The sequence below is a fragment of the Sorex fumeus genome, unplaced genomic scaffold, assembly GCF_029834395.1.
Source record: "Sorex fumeus unplaced genomic scaffold, SorFum_2.1 ptg000039l, whole genome shotgun sequence".
NCBI lineage: Eukaryota > Metazoa > Chordata > Mammalia > Eulipotyphla > Soricidae > Sorex > Sorex fumeus.
The window spans coordinates 3130459-3144611 of NW_026606096.1; positions in this window are offsets into that span (position 1 = coordinate 3130459).

The following is a 14153-nucleotide window of genomic DNA, read 5'->3' on the forward strand; positions in this document are numbered from 1 at the left end:
TTGGAGTGTGCCCGTCCGTCGGTGGTGACGAGCGGAGGCTTCACGGCGGCATGACCGACCACATAGAATCTTTCCATCAGGTCATTGGTGCCTGCGGCAGAGATGTGTTCGTTTCCCCAATCTGAATTGATGTATTGTACCAGTACCACTTTGGAATCTTTGGGAAACTTGACTTTAAGGTCTGAGATTGGATTGTATCCTGCCATAGTGGCACCACCAGCCCTGCCCATTTAACTCGTCTTTTAACCCTGGAAACAGTTTATACAGTTCAGTCACCGGAACTAAATGGAATGAGAGAGTAAGGACTTGAGGGCTGAAAATGACACTGATAGAAACCAGCATCTTCCAGCTGTTTAATATTTGCTTTAATTTGTTTATAAGAGAAGCTTGTACATGATCAAGACATCTCTCTAGGGTTTTGGTAGCAGAGGGACAATATTCAGGGAACTGCTTTTATACTCGTAGAATATAGTGACCTGTTACTAGTTTTTTTTGTGTGTGTGTGGTCATCAGCCTAAAGTTCTGTTTCTGAGATGTGCAATACTAGTGTTGAGAGGTAGTATTCAATAGTGAGGGGGAGCAAACCTTATGAATTTTTCCCCCCTATTGGAGTTGTTTGTTTGCATGCCTCTTTGAAATTAAATCTCTCAGCAGCACTTTGGAATTGTTCTTAGTTAATTAGGTTAATTAACATTTTGTACATTAAGGAAATGTTTTGGTGGCTCGATTTAACTAGATTCTTGACATTTTGAAAGCACAAAAAAAGTATTTATCTTTTTTAATTGAAGGAGAAAAAGCCATTGGTTTGTTTTTGTAAATGATACCTTTGATAATCATCTCGACACAGGGGTGCCTAGGAACAGGGGGCAGAGTGACTTCCTAGGAGCTTGTCTTATTGCCCACTGGCTGTCCACTGGCTCTGTACCTCCCCTTGAAGCCTCTGAGAGGTGATGATGATTTTGTTCTCTTTGAGATCAGCCAATCTGGGGAAGTACTTGTTTCCCGTTTTAAATGAAAGTTTACAACCTTAGCTCCAGTGTATGAGGCAGACCATTCTGTTTGTAAACTACCTCCCAGAAAAGTCTCCATTTCATCTTTTTTTTTTTAAAGAAAAGAAAAATCTACAGAGTTCTTAGCAGGAAAAGGTGATGCACACCACTTCAGATCCAGATTCACTGCAAAGACTTTGCCTTGGGGCTCTGTGGCTGGAATTCATTCTTCACTTACCACTTGCCCGAGGTGAAAAGGTGTTGAGCGGAAGTGAGCGGAGTTCCAGCGGAGTGTGCAGAGTGAGCCCTGAAGGGCCTGCTCTGATCGCCACCGCTCTCCTCTGCTCTGGCCCCTGGCCGGAAAGTGCTTATTACCTAGGTTCTCTGAATCCAGAGCATCTTCTGCTTTCCATGATATGAGTTCCTTTACGTCCCGTGGGACTTGAGATCCCCCACCGTGAACTGAGAAGGGATCTGGCCCTGGTGTCTGTCCCCGCTGGCTTTGCACAGCTCTGCTGAAACCGTTGTTCTCGTTCACCTGCCATTGTCTAATTACATATCTGACTTCACCTTTTCTTGTTTGTTTTTTTTTCCCCCCAGTCCTTTTGTATGGCATTTTCCTCATGGCAGAGTTTCCACTCAGGTGGAAGCATTGATTTTTTTTATAAAGAAAAACAAAAGCTTGTACATAATGGAAGAATCATAAAACCATTTTTAAAAGGGTCAGGTTAAGCTTCTTAGAATTCAGCTATATGCATTTTCTGTTTCTTTTGATGAGGAAAGTAAGTCATGAGCCTGTAGACTTAAGAAGTACTGGATATTTTTTTAAAACTGGAAAACCCCTTTGAAGGTTTATATGCTGTTGGAGAAGATGAATGGAGGCAGGGCCGGCTGTGGAGTCTGTTTACCTGGCACTGCTCCTGTTTCTCTCCGTAGTAGCTTGCCTCCTCGGTCTGGGGCCGATGACTCAGAGGCTGCAGTTGGGACGCTGATGCGGCAGGCTATGGTCTCTCTCTTCGGTCCTTCACATCTGTCGTCCCGCTCTCCATCTGTGTGCCAGCCTCACTTGGAGAAGGCAGTTTTGTACGGTTCTAACCATTCGCCCCTCTTCGAGGCGCTCACGGGCATTTCAGAAAGCAGCCGCAAACCTATTTTGAACACATCTGTTTTTTTTGAACATCAAGTCTCTTGTTTTAACTTCTCCCTCGGTGTGCTGTTCTGTACGTGGTGAGGCCTTCACAGTAGTGATGGAGCATGGCGTGTAAAGCAAACCTTGATAGTAGAACTTCCTGTGTTCTTTTCTTTTCCTCACCTAGTTAGGGCACTCGCTCTAGCTAACCAGCACTGACTCGGGATATTCATGGCCTAATTTGGAGGTCAAAATGTGGGCAGGTGGCTTTGGTTGTGATACATGGAGAAATCCCCTACATATTTGATTCAGTTTCCATGTAAAATCTCTTAGGAGATTTTGAATTTTTTCGGGAAAACTTGTTAGCGGCTTTCTGAAATTCCATGTGAAATAGTTTTTCATAAATTGCTCAGTAACCCATCATCTTTTTTTTTTTTTAACGTCACACCTAGCTATGCTCAGGGGTTACTCCTGGTTCTGCACTCAGGAATTACTCCTGGCGGTGCTAGGAGACCATCTGGGATGCTGGGAATCGAACCCAGGTCAGCCGCATACAAGGCAGACGCCCTACCCACTGTGCTATTGCTCCAGCCCCCATCATCATTTTTTACCTAGAACTTCACACACTTATTATTGACTGTGGTCTCTGTCCTCTTCATATTAGGTGTGATTAAGTTTACTGTAATTGTTAATATGCTTACATACTTCTTAAAGCACATTTATGTTATGTTATACCAATGAATTCGAACTCATTTTAGGCTTTACCTTAAATATGTGATAATACTAATCTCCATTTTTTTTGCCGTATTTAAAAAAAATTTTTTTCCATTTGTAACATTTTGACATCTGAGAGTCTTTTTGCTCATGGTTTTGTTCTGCTCCTCACTTCCCTTGGCACAACCGGAAGCCCAGAGTTGCCCCGAGGGGTCATTGTGTCGTGTGGTGTGGGTGGGTGCAGGCTTGGGGAAGCAGGCGTCTCTCTGCTGGAGCTCTGGATGAATTGCCAAACCACTGGAAGCTAAACAGTGAAGAGATTGCTCCTGACACAGTCTGTTTTGTGAGGGGATGACCGAATGTGTTATTTCTGAGATGGGCTGGAGGCGCTTGCTCGTGGTGCCGTTACAGAGCCCCGCCGTAACTGTCTTTAGCAGTTACTCGGAGCAGAGATGGGGAAAGTATTTTCTTGCTTACCTGTCTGGTTTGGAGTTAGCAGAGAAATGCTTTGCTACTGTGCTGCTGGCGTTGCCTGAAGCAAGCCGCCCCATCAGTCCCTCCTGTGTTCGAGACCTGCTCCCTCCAGCTGAAGGGTTAGTTCTAAAATTTGTGTGGGTGGGACTGTGTTAGGCAAGAGACAAGGCGGTTTGACTTCATTTCTCATACTTGGTGGAACCTGCTAGCATGAGAGTCAAGTTCAGGCCTGTGCGCAGCCAATCTGGAGGGCTGTTGTTGCCAGTACAGATGATCCTTCTGAAGCTGCCTTCTGCAAGCTACTTTTCTGGGGAGAAAATACTGGGGTAGATTGACCAAAAATTAGGGTAAATGATCCAGAAAACAGCCATGTCTAGGGTACTGCCATCACACTTAGCCACTCTAAGAGCTAGAAGTGTGCATGCTTTGTGTATATAAGAGGGGAAAGGTTGGCTCCAAGCTTTTATTTTTTTTTATATAGCAGCCAGGACTTTGATGCCGTTGTTAACAGTATTTTAAATGAAATAATCAAACATAGTAAGTCTCTTGAACTCGACTCTTTTCGGTGTAGTTGTATGAGGTTTAGAATTTTATTTTTTAAGTTTTGGTAGACTAGAGTATTTCTTTCCAAGTCATTCTGATTTATTGGCTGAGCACATATGTACTAACAAACTGAGTATGTTTTTCTGTTCTTGTACCAGTAAACATGTTTTTCCAAGGGAGCGCACAGTACTCATCCTTCAGGGTGGCTTATAGGCTATTTTATATACTAAAACTGAAAAATAGGCTGCACTTTGCAGTTCTCACTTTTTAAGAATCAGTACCTTGCACATTTCAGCTTTTATAAAAATGTAGACTCATAGGCCTTAAAGACAAATTGCTTGCCAATGTTTCAGAAATACAATGTGATATATTCTAAACAGTCCTCTTAAACTATTCTTTTTGTTCTAGTCTTTCAGCAAGTGAAGCTGTCTGTTCACAAAATTTCTATTTTTGCTTTTGTGAAAATGCTTATGTGGGTGCTAAGATTTCCAGAGAGGAGGTCTGTACTAGAAATAGCATTCTAAAATACAGATTTCACCAAGAATGGATGAAACAATCAAGAAACTCTGACACTGTAGCTATTTGTTCTCTGGTAACACACATAAGAAGCAGAAGCGTGAGAGTATGTTGGGCTGAATTTTCTCAACTTTGTCTTGAGATGGGAACATCTCATAAGAGATTAATTCTGGGTCTTGTCTCTTCCCAGGATGTTGACCCTGGGATCTTCTGGGGGGTGGGGGGGGGGAACATGCCCTGTGTGGGGTCAGGGTTCTAGAGTTCAGGAGTGGGAAGGCCATATGCTGGCAGGAAATCACTTGGCACTTTGAGGGCACCATTATTTTAGCACTGTTTAGGGGGGGAGCACAGCCAGCAGTGCTCAGGGGACCATGTGGTGCTGGGGATCAAAGCCAGGGCTCTCGTAGGTAAAGCATGCACTCCAGCCTTTTGAGCCATCTCCCCAGTGTGCGTGTGCATGTGTGCGTGCGTGTGTGTGGTGTGTGTGTATGTGCGTGTGTGTATGTGCGTGTGCGCATGCATGTGTGTGCGTGCGTGCGTGTGCTTGGAACTGAACCCAGGGGCTCACACATGCCAGGCAAGTGCTCTGACAGCCCCAGCAGCACTGTTTTGTTTTTAATAACTGGAAGCACTTCATGATAATTTTGTTTGTTTAATTTCAGCTTAAGCATAGGGAGGGTGAGGGAAGTAGGTTCTTCTTTCTTGTTTCTATTTTCTGGAACTGAAGCCTTCGGCAAAGGGATAAAATGGATTACTGAATAAGCCGTTCTCCTAGGCTCTGGAAAGGCATGCTCCTTTGGCTAGGATGTTTTTAAGTCATTTGCAAGCTTTCAGTATTGTGCTTTTTAAAACTATATGAGTTTCTAAATGATTTGTAGTTGACGAATTACACTCGGCTTGTAAACGGTCCCAGTTTAAGTTTCTGTTTAATCATCGTTACGTATGTCTGTGATGTGGGGGTTCATCGCCCCTTCTAAGACATTTCATATATTTTGCTTTTGAGGGCAGTATTATCAGTGGCCTTTGTGTGTACATTACATTCATTGCTTGTAGTGTAGAGCAGTGTGTCTTTTGAATGACGCTATAGGTATTAGTGAACTGAGGTGCATATTTATCAGATAGGGAAGAAGTGAATATAGTTAATTTTGGTTTGTCAAGGCCTACTCAGGTCTGGCCTTTCCACCTTCTCCAACCACACGCCTCTCCATTTCTTTACCTTTGCCTTCTAGCTGTTTCATTTATCTTCGTGGGTCAAGAAGATTAAATGTAAAATCTAGTCCCATCATTGTGCTTCGGGGTTAGCCTTGGTTTGGTTAATCAAATTTTTGACTAAAAGTAGGTTTCTAGAATTATGCCATTTATACAACAGAAAATCAAATTTAGCTAAAAGAAAGTATGACTTTGTGTTTTGAAAAATGAACTGTGATCTCACATGAGTTTTCACACGTGGCACTGTTGAAAATCGGGCACTAATAAACAATGGAGGATTTTCACCTGCCAAGTCTAACTCGGAAGAACAGCGGTTTCCTCCTAGGTGTATGACAGGGTGTTCCGCTCCTACCCGGGTCTTAGTTTGGGAGAAGTGAGACCACAGGGGGCTTTCCTCAATGCCCCAGCATCTTGCTGGCAAAACAGAGACTTCCTGGCTTATTTTCCTGATTTCATGAAATCTCTTCCTAGTACTCCACATCCTTCACTTTTGTGTGCGTGGAATACTTACATGCAGTGCACGTGCACAGCCCCCCAAAGAAAGGAGTGACTGTTACAGCGTCGTTCCTCACTTAGCTTAATTTCAGTATAACTTATATTAGGAAGAATTCCAAATACTTTAGAGTATTAAAATCACTTTCCCCTTATTTTCTTTTCCTAAAAAAAGCAATTATAATTGTGTGTAATTGCTGTCATTAAGATAACGTTAATTGTTGATGCAACTCGTGAGAAACTGCCGTATCTTCCAGCTGAGCTGTGCAACTTACCATTGGGAAGCAAAAGGCGTTGGGAACGGTTGATTAGGAGAATTAGTGTCTTGAATTTATTTGTATGTGGTAAAGAAACTACGGGTTTAGATAGGTGGGGAAGAGGAGGCCTCGCTGGCACTTGGAGAGCTTTCTAATAAACTGCTTTTAAAGAAATACCTGCTTAGTGATTTCCCAGACAGAGTGGAGGGCTGCTCAGAGTTTGCAATCAGTCTGATCGTTTTTCTGTTGCTTCAAGTTTTATGCAGAAATTCATTTAAATTCTGCAGTGGTTATATGCACCTTTTAAGAAAGATGATACGTTAAGAAAAACTTATGTAAGAACTGACAGGAATTTGCTTTGTACAATGGCAAGCTGGCTTTCAAAAGCACTATAGCAGTTTACTAAAGTTCAAAACTATATAGATATGTTAATAGATATATGTGCAACTAGACATGAACAATTGTATTTTTTTAAATAAATATTTTTAACAAAGAGATTTCTGACTTGATTATTTTTCTCCTGCATCCATTGAGGTAATTATATAGTCTCTAAATATATAGTCTCTGTATCTATTCTATGGAATAGAAGTAAGGGAAGAGTCCATTTTTTCCCGTGATAACCATCAGAACCTGCTTTTAGCTTCATTTCTATCTCTACTGTAGATAGAAGTGTAGGGAAAGGGAGGAAAAGTGGGATAAAGGGGGATATTGTAAAGTGCTTGTTATAAAAAGGAATCAAAAGGTAACTAGCTAGAAAAGTTATTTGTTATGTGAAATTCTTCTGCTTCTAATGTGTATCCACAATCCATCAAAAATGGGGTGTGGAGAAGAGATAAACAGAAACTTCCTCTGAGAAGACAAACAAAGTCAAAAGGTTTATGAAAAAACGCTCTGCATCACTTACCATCAGGGAAATGGAAATCAAGACAACAATGGGATATCTCACACCAGTAAGACTGGCACACATCACAGAGAACAAAAACAACAGTGCTGGTGTGGATGTAGGGAAAAAAGGACCCTCATTCACTGCTGGTGGGAATGTTGACTGGTCCAGCCTTCTCAGAAAACAGTTTGAACAATTCTCAAAAAAAACTAGAATTTGAGCTTTTTGTGATCCAACAGTTCTACTACTTGGCATCTACCCCATACGCTCTATTCAGAAATGCACTTCTTATGTTCATGTGTTTATTGCAGCACCATTCACAATTGCCAAAATCTGGAGACTGCCCTCCCCTGCCAAGTATCCAAAAACAGATGACTGGGTTATGAACTAGTACATGTACACAGTGGATACTACTCAGCTTTAAGAAAAGGTGAAATTGGGGCCAAAGAGATGGAACAGTGGGGAGACTGTTTGCCTCACAAGAGGCCAACCTGGGTTTGGTTCTGGCACCACATGTGGTCCCCAAGCCCTGCCAGGAGTGATCCCTGAGCACAGAGTAAGAAGTAAATCCTAAGTAACACCAAGTGTGGCCCAAAAAAAGAAAAGAAAACATGAAATCATGCAATTTGCTGCTACATTGGGCAGATGGACCTGGAGGGAGTCGTGCTGAAGTTAGTCAGAAGGAGAGGGACAGACATGGAATGTTCTTTCATATATGGAATATTTTTAAAAAATGGGAATAACAAATGCCGAAGCTGAGAACAGGAAGTTTTGAAGGTTGAGGAGTAAGTGGAAGCTTTGATACTGGGAAGTATGTATGAAACCACACCAGTAACAGTCTTGTAAACCATGGTGCTGGGGAAAAAAAGTGGTTTGTTTTTCCAGTTTTTGTTTTGTTTTGTTTTTGCCTTTTGGGCCACACCTGGCGATGCACAGGGGTTCCTCCTGGCTCTGCACTCAGGAATTACTCCTGGCGGTGCTCAGGGGACCATATGGAATGCTGGGAATCGAACCAGGGTGGCCGCATGCAAGGCAAACACCCTATCCGCTGTGCTATCTCTCCAGCCCCCTTCAGTTTGTTTTTTGGGCTTACTCCTGGCTCTCGGACTGGAGCGATAGCACAGCGGATAGCACGTTTGCCTTGCATGCAGCCGGCCCGGGTTCGATTCCTCCACCCCTCTCAGCCTGGCAAGCTACCAAGAGTATCTCGCCTGCATGGCAAAGCCTGGCAAGCTACCTGAGACTTATTCGATATGCCAAACACAGTAACAACTCTCACAATGGAGACGTTACTGGGCCTGCTTGAGCAAATCGATGAACAATAGGAGGACAGTGCTGCAGTGCTACTCCTGGCTCAGGGCTTACTCCTGGCTCTGCATTTAGGAATGAATCCCTCAGGGGGACCATTTGCAGTGCTAGGAATCAAACCCAGGTTGGCTGCACGCAAGGCAAGTGCCCTGCCTGTTGTTTTATCTCCCCCTGCCCAAAATGTAGCACTGTAGCACTGTCCTCCTGTTGTTCATCGATTTGCTCGAGCGGGACCAGTAACATCTCCATTGTGAGACTTCTTGTTACTGTGTTTGGCATATTGAATACGTCACAGGGAGCTTGCCAGGCTTTGCCATGTGGGTAAGATACTCTCAGTAGCTTGCCGGGCTCTCTGAGAGGGATGGAGGAATCGAACCTGGCTTGCCGGGCCGGCTGCATGCAAGGCAAACACCCTACCTGCTGTGCTATCACTCCAGCCCATGCCTAAAATAAATTTTAAAAATACTAGTAAAATGTATCCATAATCCTTAAAATGTTTTTAATTTGAATTAGGTTCTTTTAGCCTTTATAAAACATGATTCACCTTACTTCTCTGGGCATTATTTTTTCATATAAATTTTGAGATTAGAGATAAAGAGATTCAGTTTATATAGCAAGTGAAGTCAAACCTTTTCAGAATTGGGCTGATGAAATATACATGGTAGTGGGTGTGGTGGGGGAGTGGGGAGCAAGTGAAAATAGGTGACACTGCCCTACCTGGAGGTCTGTAAAATGGCCCGGAGTAAAAATTAGCCACCCCTGGAGCCCCTGGGACAGTCCAGAGCATGATAGTAGCCCTAGGAGAAAGTGGCCCCCCACAACCTGTTTTGGTTTTGTTTGCATAAAGAGTCGATTTCGGAGGACTTGCTGTGTGAGTTTTTTTTTTTTTTTTCTGAAAAGGTGGTAGTAGTCCCAAGTAGTTTGGGATTCTGTAATTGACAGGAACAAACCATCCTGCCCTAGAGGTCTTTCTCTACTTCGGTTGACCGCAAGCAGTTCAGCACAAGGACTGGTCACCTGGTGAGGACTCTGGAGTCTCACCATTTTGCTCAGATGTTACTAGAACAAGAGTCCATGAAGTCCGGGAACTCATCAACTCCTGGAGATTTCATTTTGTAATGTTTAGGACTCTAAAGTTCTTTAAGCATTGTCTTTGCTTTTTTTGTTGTTGCTGTTGTTGTTTGTTTTGTTTTGTTTTGTTTTTAAAAGCCTGGGCCTGGAGAGATAGTACAGCAGGTAGGGCCGCTGCCTTGCGTATCCATGTTCAATCCCTGTCACCTCATCTGCTCCCCAGCCCTCCTGACCACAGACCCCAGAGGAAGCCCTGAACATAGCTGGGTATGGCCCCCCCAAGCACAGACCCGTTTCTGTGCATTTTCTAACTGTCCTGACTGCTGATAACGTCCTCTCTCTCGGGAGGCATAATTAATACCTGTTTTGCAATCACAGTTTCATAGAAGCACTTGATGGCAAACTCATGCCCTAACGTTTGGCAGTTTTCCACGATGACTCCGTAAGCTGGAGAGTCATTAGCAGTCCAAGATTTCATGCCGATTGCCACTGCCGAGTGCTGCAGCACTCCCAGCAAAATGACGGGGCTGGGACATGTCTTCCTTCAGAATGAAGGACAAGAATGGGAAGCATAGGGGCTGGAGTGATAGCACAGTGGGTAGAGCGCTTGCCTTGCATGCAGCCTACCCGGGTTCAATTCCCAGCATCCCATATGGTCTCCCGAGCACTGCCAGGAGTGATTCCTGAATGCATGAGCCCCTGTGCATCACCAGGTGTGACCCCCCCCAAAAAAAAAGAATGGGGAGCACAGTCGCCAGAGCCAGGGGGTTGGGTGCTGATTGTATGATTCGCATGTGTTTGGAGTGGACTGTGATATGACGAATCCCCTCTCTGGTTAAGGGTGGCTTCCACCTTGCAGGCCCTGGGTACTTCCTCCTTGTGCTGCTCTCCACGGGCCTCCCCAGAACCACTGCTCTGCAACTGAGTCCTCCGGCTCACAGTATCTGCCCTGCTGCTGTTTCAGAGCCTCCAGGTTCAAGCTTTCCACCTGTCTACACTCACTTCCGAGTCATCTGTTGAGTTCCACTGTCTGCATCAGGTTGTAGACCTTCAGACTTCTTTTTGTCTGCGTGACTACAACCAGTGGTTGGCAGAGGCTACTCCTAGCTCTGGGCATGGGCATTGCTCCTGGTGGTGCTGGGGAGTGAACCTGGAACTCCTGCACGTGTTCAGCCTATGCACAGTCCGCTGAGCTCTCTCCGGCTCTGATCTTCAGACTTCACTGTTTTAAGGTTCACTTTACCAGCCTTCTTTCATTCTTAAGTTGTGGGGGCCACACAGCCACAATCAGTATATGCTCTAACTTGGAACCACCTCCCCAAACCCTGTACCAAGTTTCTTGACTGCCAAGATAGCATCAGAATACAGCATCACAGAATCTATGCATAAAGCAGAATGAGTATCTGCACTGCCTTCCAGAAGCTGTTAACTTGGGGGGCCAGAGAAATAGTCCAGTGGGTAGGGCTCTTGCCTTGCATGTGGTCGACCTGGGTTCGATTCCTGACATCCTGTATGGTCCTCTGAGCCTGCCAGCAGTAACCCCTGAGCATCACTAGGTGTGGTCCCAAAACAAACAGAAGGTGTTAAATGGCTTCATCATACACCCAGTAACTCAAGTCAAATGCCTTTGGGTCATCTTTGATTCATCTTTCCATATCCCCCATGGGCTGGAGCGATAGCACAGCGGGAGGGCGTTTGCCTTGCTCGCAGCCAACATGGCTGACCTGAGTTCGATTCCTCCACCCCTCTCGGAGAGCCCGGCAAGCTACCGAGAGTATCTCGCCTGCACGGCAGAACCTGGCAGGCTACCCGTGACGTATTCGATATCCCAAACACAGTAACAACAAAGTCTCCAATGGAGATGTTACTGGGCCCGCTCGAGCAAATTGATGAACAACAGGAGGACAGTGACAGTGACAGTGATATCCCCCACACAATCCATCAGCAAATTATCTTTCAAAATAAAACTTTTATTTAGGGCCAAAGAGAACAATGGGTATGGTAATTGTATGCGGTCGATCTGGGTTTGATCCCTGGAACCCATATGGTCCCCCAGCCCTGCTAGGTGTGATCCCTGAGCACAAATCCAGGAGTAAGTTTTGAGCACTACCGGTGGAGCCCATAAACAAATATGAATAAAATGCATCTTTATTCTCTGACTTACTGGCAGTGCTTGAGGCTACTCCTGGCTAGTGCTTGAAGCATCCTGCAGTGCTGGGATCAACCCAGGGCTGCTGCATGCACAGCATGTGCTCCAGCCCTTTGAGCTATTTCCCCAACCCTCAAAACGCACCTCAAACAAGTCACTTTACTGCTGCTACCGAAGTGTCCATGTTTCCACGTGGTTTACTACAGCTGCACCCTTGCTGGAGTACCCATCTTTTTCTCCACACCAAAGTGATAGTAATACTTCTGAATATATGATATACCGAACATATGCTGTCACTTGCCTGCTCACAGCTCTCCCAGGGTTATTTAAAAACAAGCTAACAGTAGGACACTTACCATAGCTTACATGACCTGTGGTAACCAAGTCCCTGATACCACTCTCCCTCCTGCCACTCTGCTCCTTCCTTGAAGCCCTTAACCCTAACGAGAGCTCCCAGTTCTCAAACAGGCTCAGTCTTCAATTACTACAAGCACACTCGGTCCTCAGATCCCACAGCATACTTAGTCCACAGATACTACTACAGCACACTTAGTGTACAGGTACCACAGCAGACGGCCCGCAATGTCCCACAGCACACGGTGCACAGCTATCACAGCACATTAACTCCAAGGCCCTTGCACTTGTCGAGCTTCTGCCTGACAGCTCTTTGGACAATGGCTCCTGTGTACCTCTTAGGTTCCACACAACTGGTTCCTCCTGAGAAAGGCTTTTGCTGCTGCGTTTTGGTTTTTGATGGCACTCAATTATCCCTCATTCAGGGACATGCTCAATTGCTTCAACCACAGGGCTTCCAACACGTTTTCTATTGCACCTGTGTTCCTAGAGCAGCGCCTTGAATGTAACAGGTGCTCAGCCTTTTTTGAAGAAATAAACGGATCCTGTGTGAAAGAACTCACAGGTGAATGCACGGAGGGCTCTGATGATTAGATTCCCACATCCAAAGAGCAGAGGGGAAGCTGGGAGCAGCTCTTAAAAGAAGACCCTTGCTCCGGAACAGAAAAATGGTATCAGTCTCTATCTGGGGACCAAGATAGTCCAGCAGAGAAGGCACTGACCTTGCATACAGCAAACCCTGGTTCGAGTCCAGGTTCCCCATACAGTCCCTCGAGCCCCAGCAGGGGTGATCCCCAAATGCAGAGCCAGGAATAAGCCCTGAGCACCTCCAGTGTGACTAAAATAACAAAATAAATCTCTCTGACCTCTCTCCTGCATGCAAAGCGTATGCACCTAATTACATACAAAGGGAATCGTCCTTAGTTGTGCATAAGTTTTGTTTCTTGTAAAATACTAGCCATTAGGCAGTGGCATCGTGCATGCCTTGCATGAGACCTTGCGTGCAAGCCAGGTGCGGGGGCAGGAGACTCTGAACATTAGTACATGCCAAACATCTGAACCATTTCTAAGTTGCTTAAAAGGAGGTTTTTAAATTTTCTAGCACGTTTTTTTTAAAAAAAATTGTAACAGGACGTATTGTACTTAAAAGCTTACACAAAGTCACATGACTTCCAGAATTTCCTTGAGGTAAGGTGAAATTCCTTTGCTTGCTTATTGGGTTTTGGGGCCACACCCAGTGGTTGAGGCTGGAGACGGGACAGCACGTAGGGCACCTGAGCACAGAGCTAGGAGTTAGCTCTGAGTGTGGCCTCCAAACAAACAAAAAACACCCAGCAGTGCTCAGGGATCACTCCAGGCAGGGTTCGCTGACTGTATGTGGTACTGGAAATCGAATCTGTCAGCTGTGTGCAAGGCAAGTACCTCAACTCCTGTACCATCTCTCCAGCCTGAGTGACCTTTAAATATGTCACCTGCAGGCTGAGACTGAGGGTGAGGGTGCCTGGTCTCTCTCCTCCTGTCCCCACAGGCCTGTCCAGGTCAGAGCTGGTTCTCAGAGCACATATCACTCATATACACACACGTGTGGCTGGAATAGTGCACTAGATATAGCTTTTTGTAAATAGACCTAAACTTTTATTTTTTACTCTACAGGAGATAGAAAATTTGAACACACACACACACACACACACTCACACACATATTAGAAATCTTTAGATTCAGTGCCTTTTATCAGGGCTGGAGCGATAGCACAGGGGCTGGAGCGATAGCACAGTGGTAGGGCATTTGCCTTGCACGCAGCTGGTCCGGCCGGCCCTGGGTTCAATTCTTCCGCTCCTCTCGAAGAGCCGGCAAGCTGCCAAGAGTATCTCACCGGCATGGGAAAGCCTGGCAAGCTACCCGTGATGTATTCAATATTCCAAACACAGTAACAAGTCTCACAATGGAGATGTTACTGGGCCCGCTCGAACAAATCAATGAACAACGGGAGGACAGTGCTACAGTGCCTTTTATCAGTAAAGAAAAACAACATCTGGGGCTGGAGCGATAGCACAGTGAGTAGGGC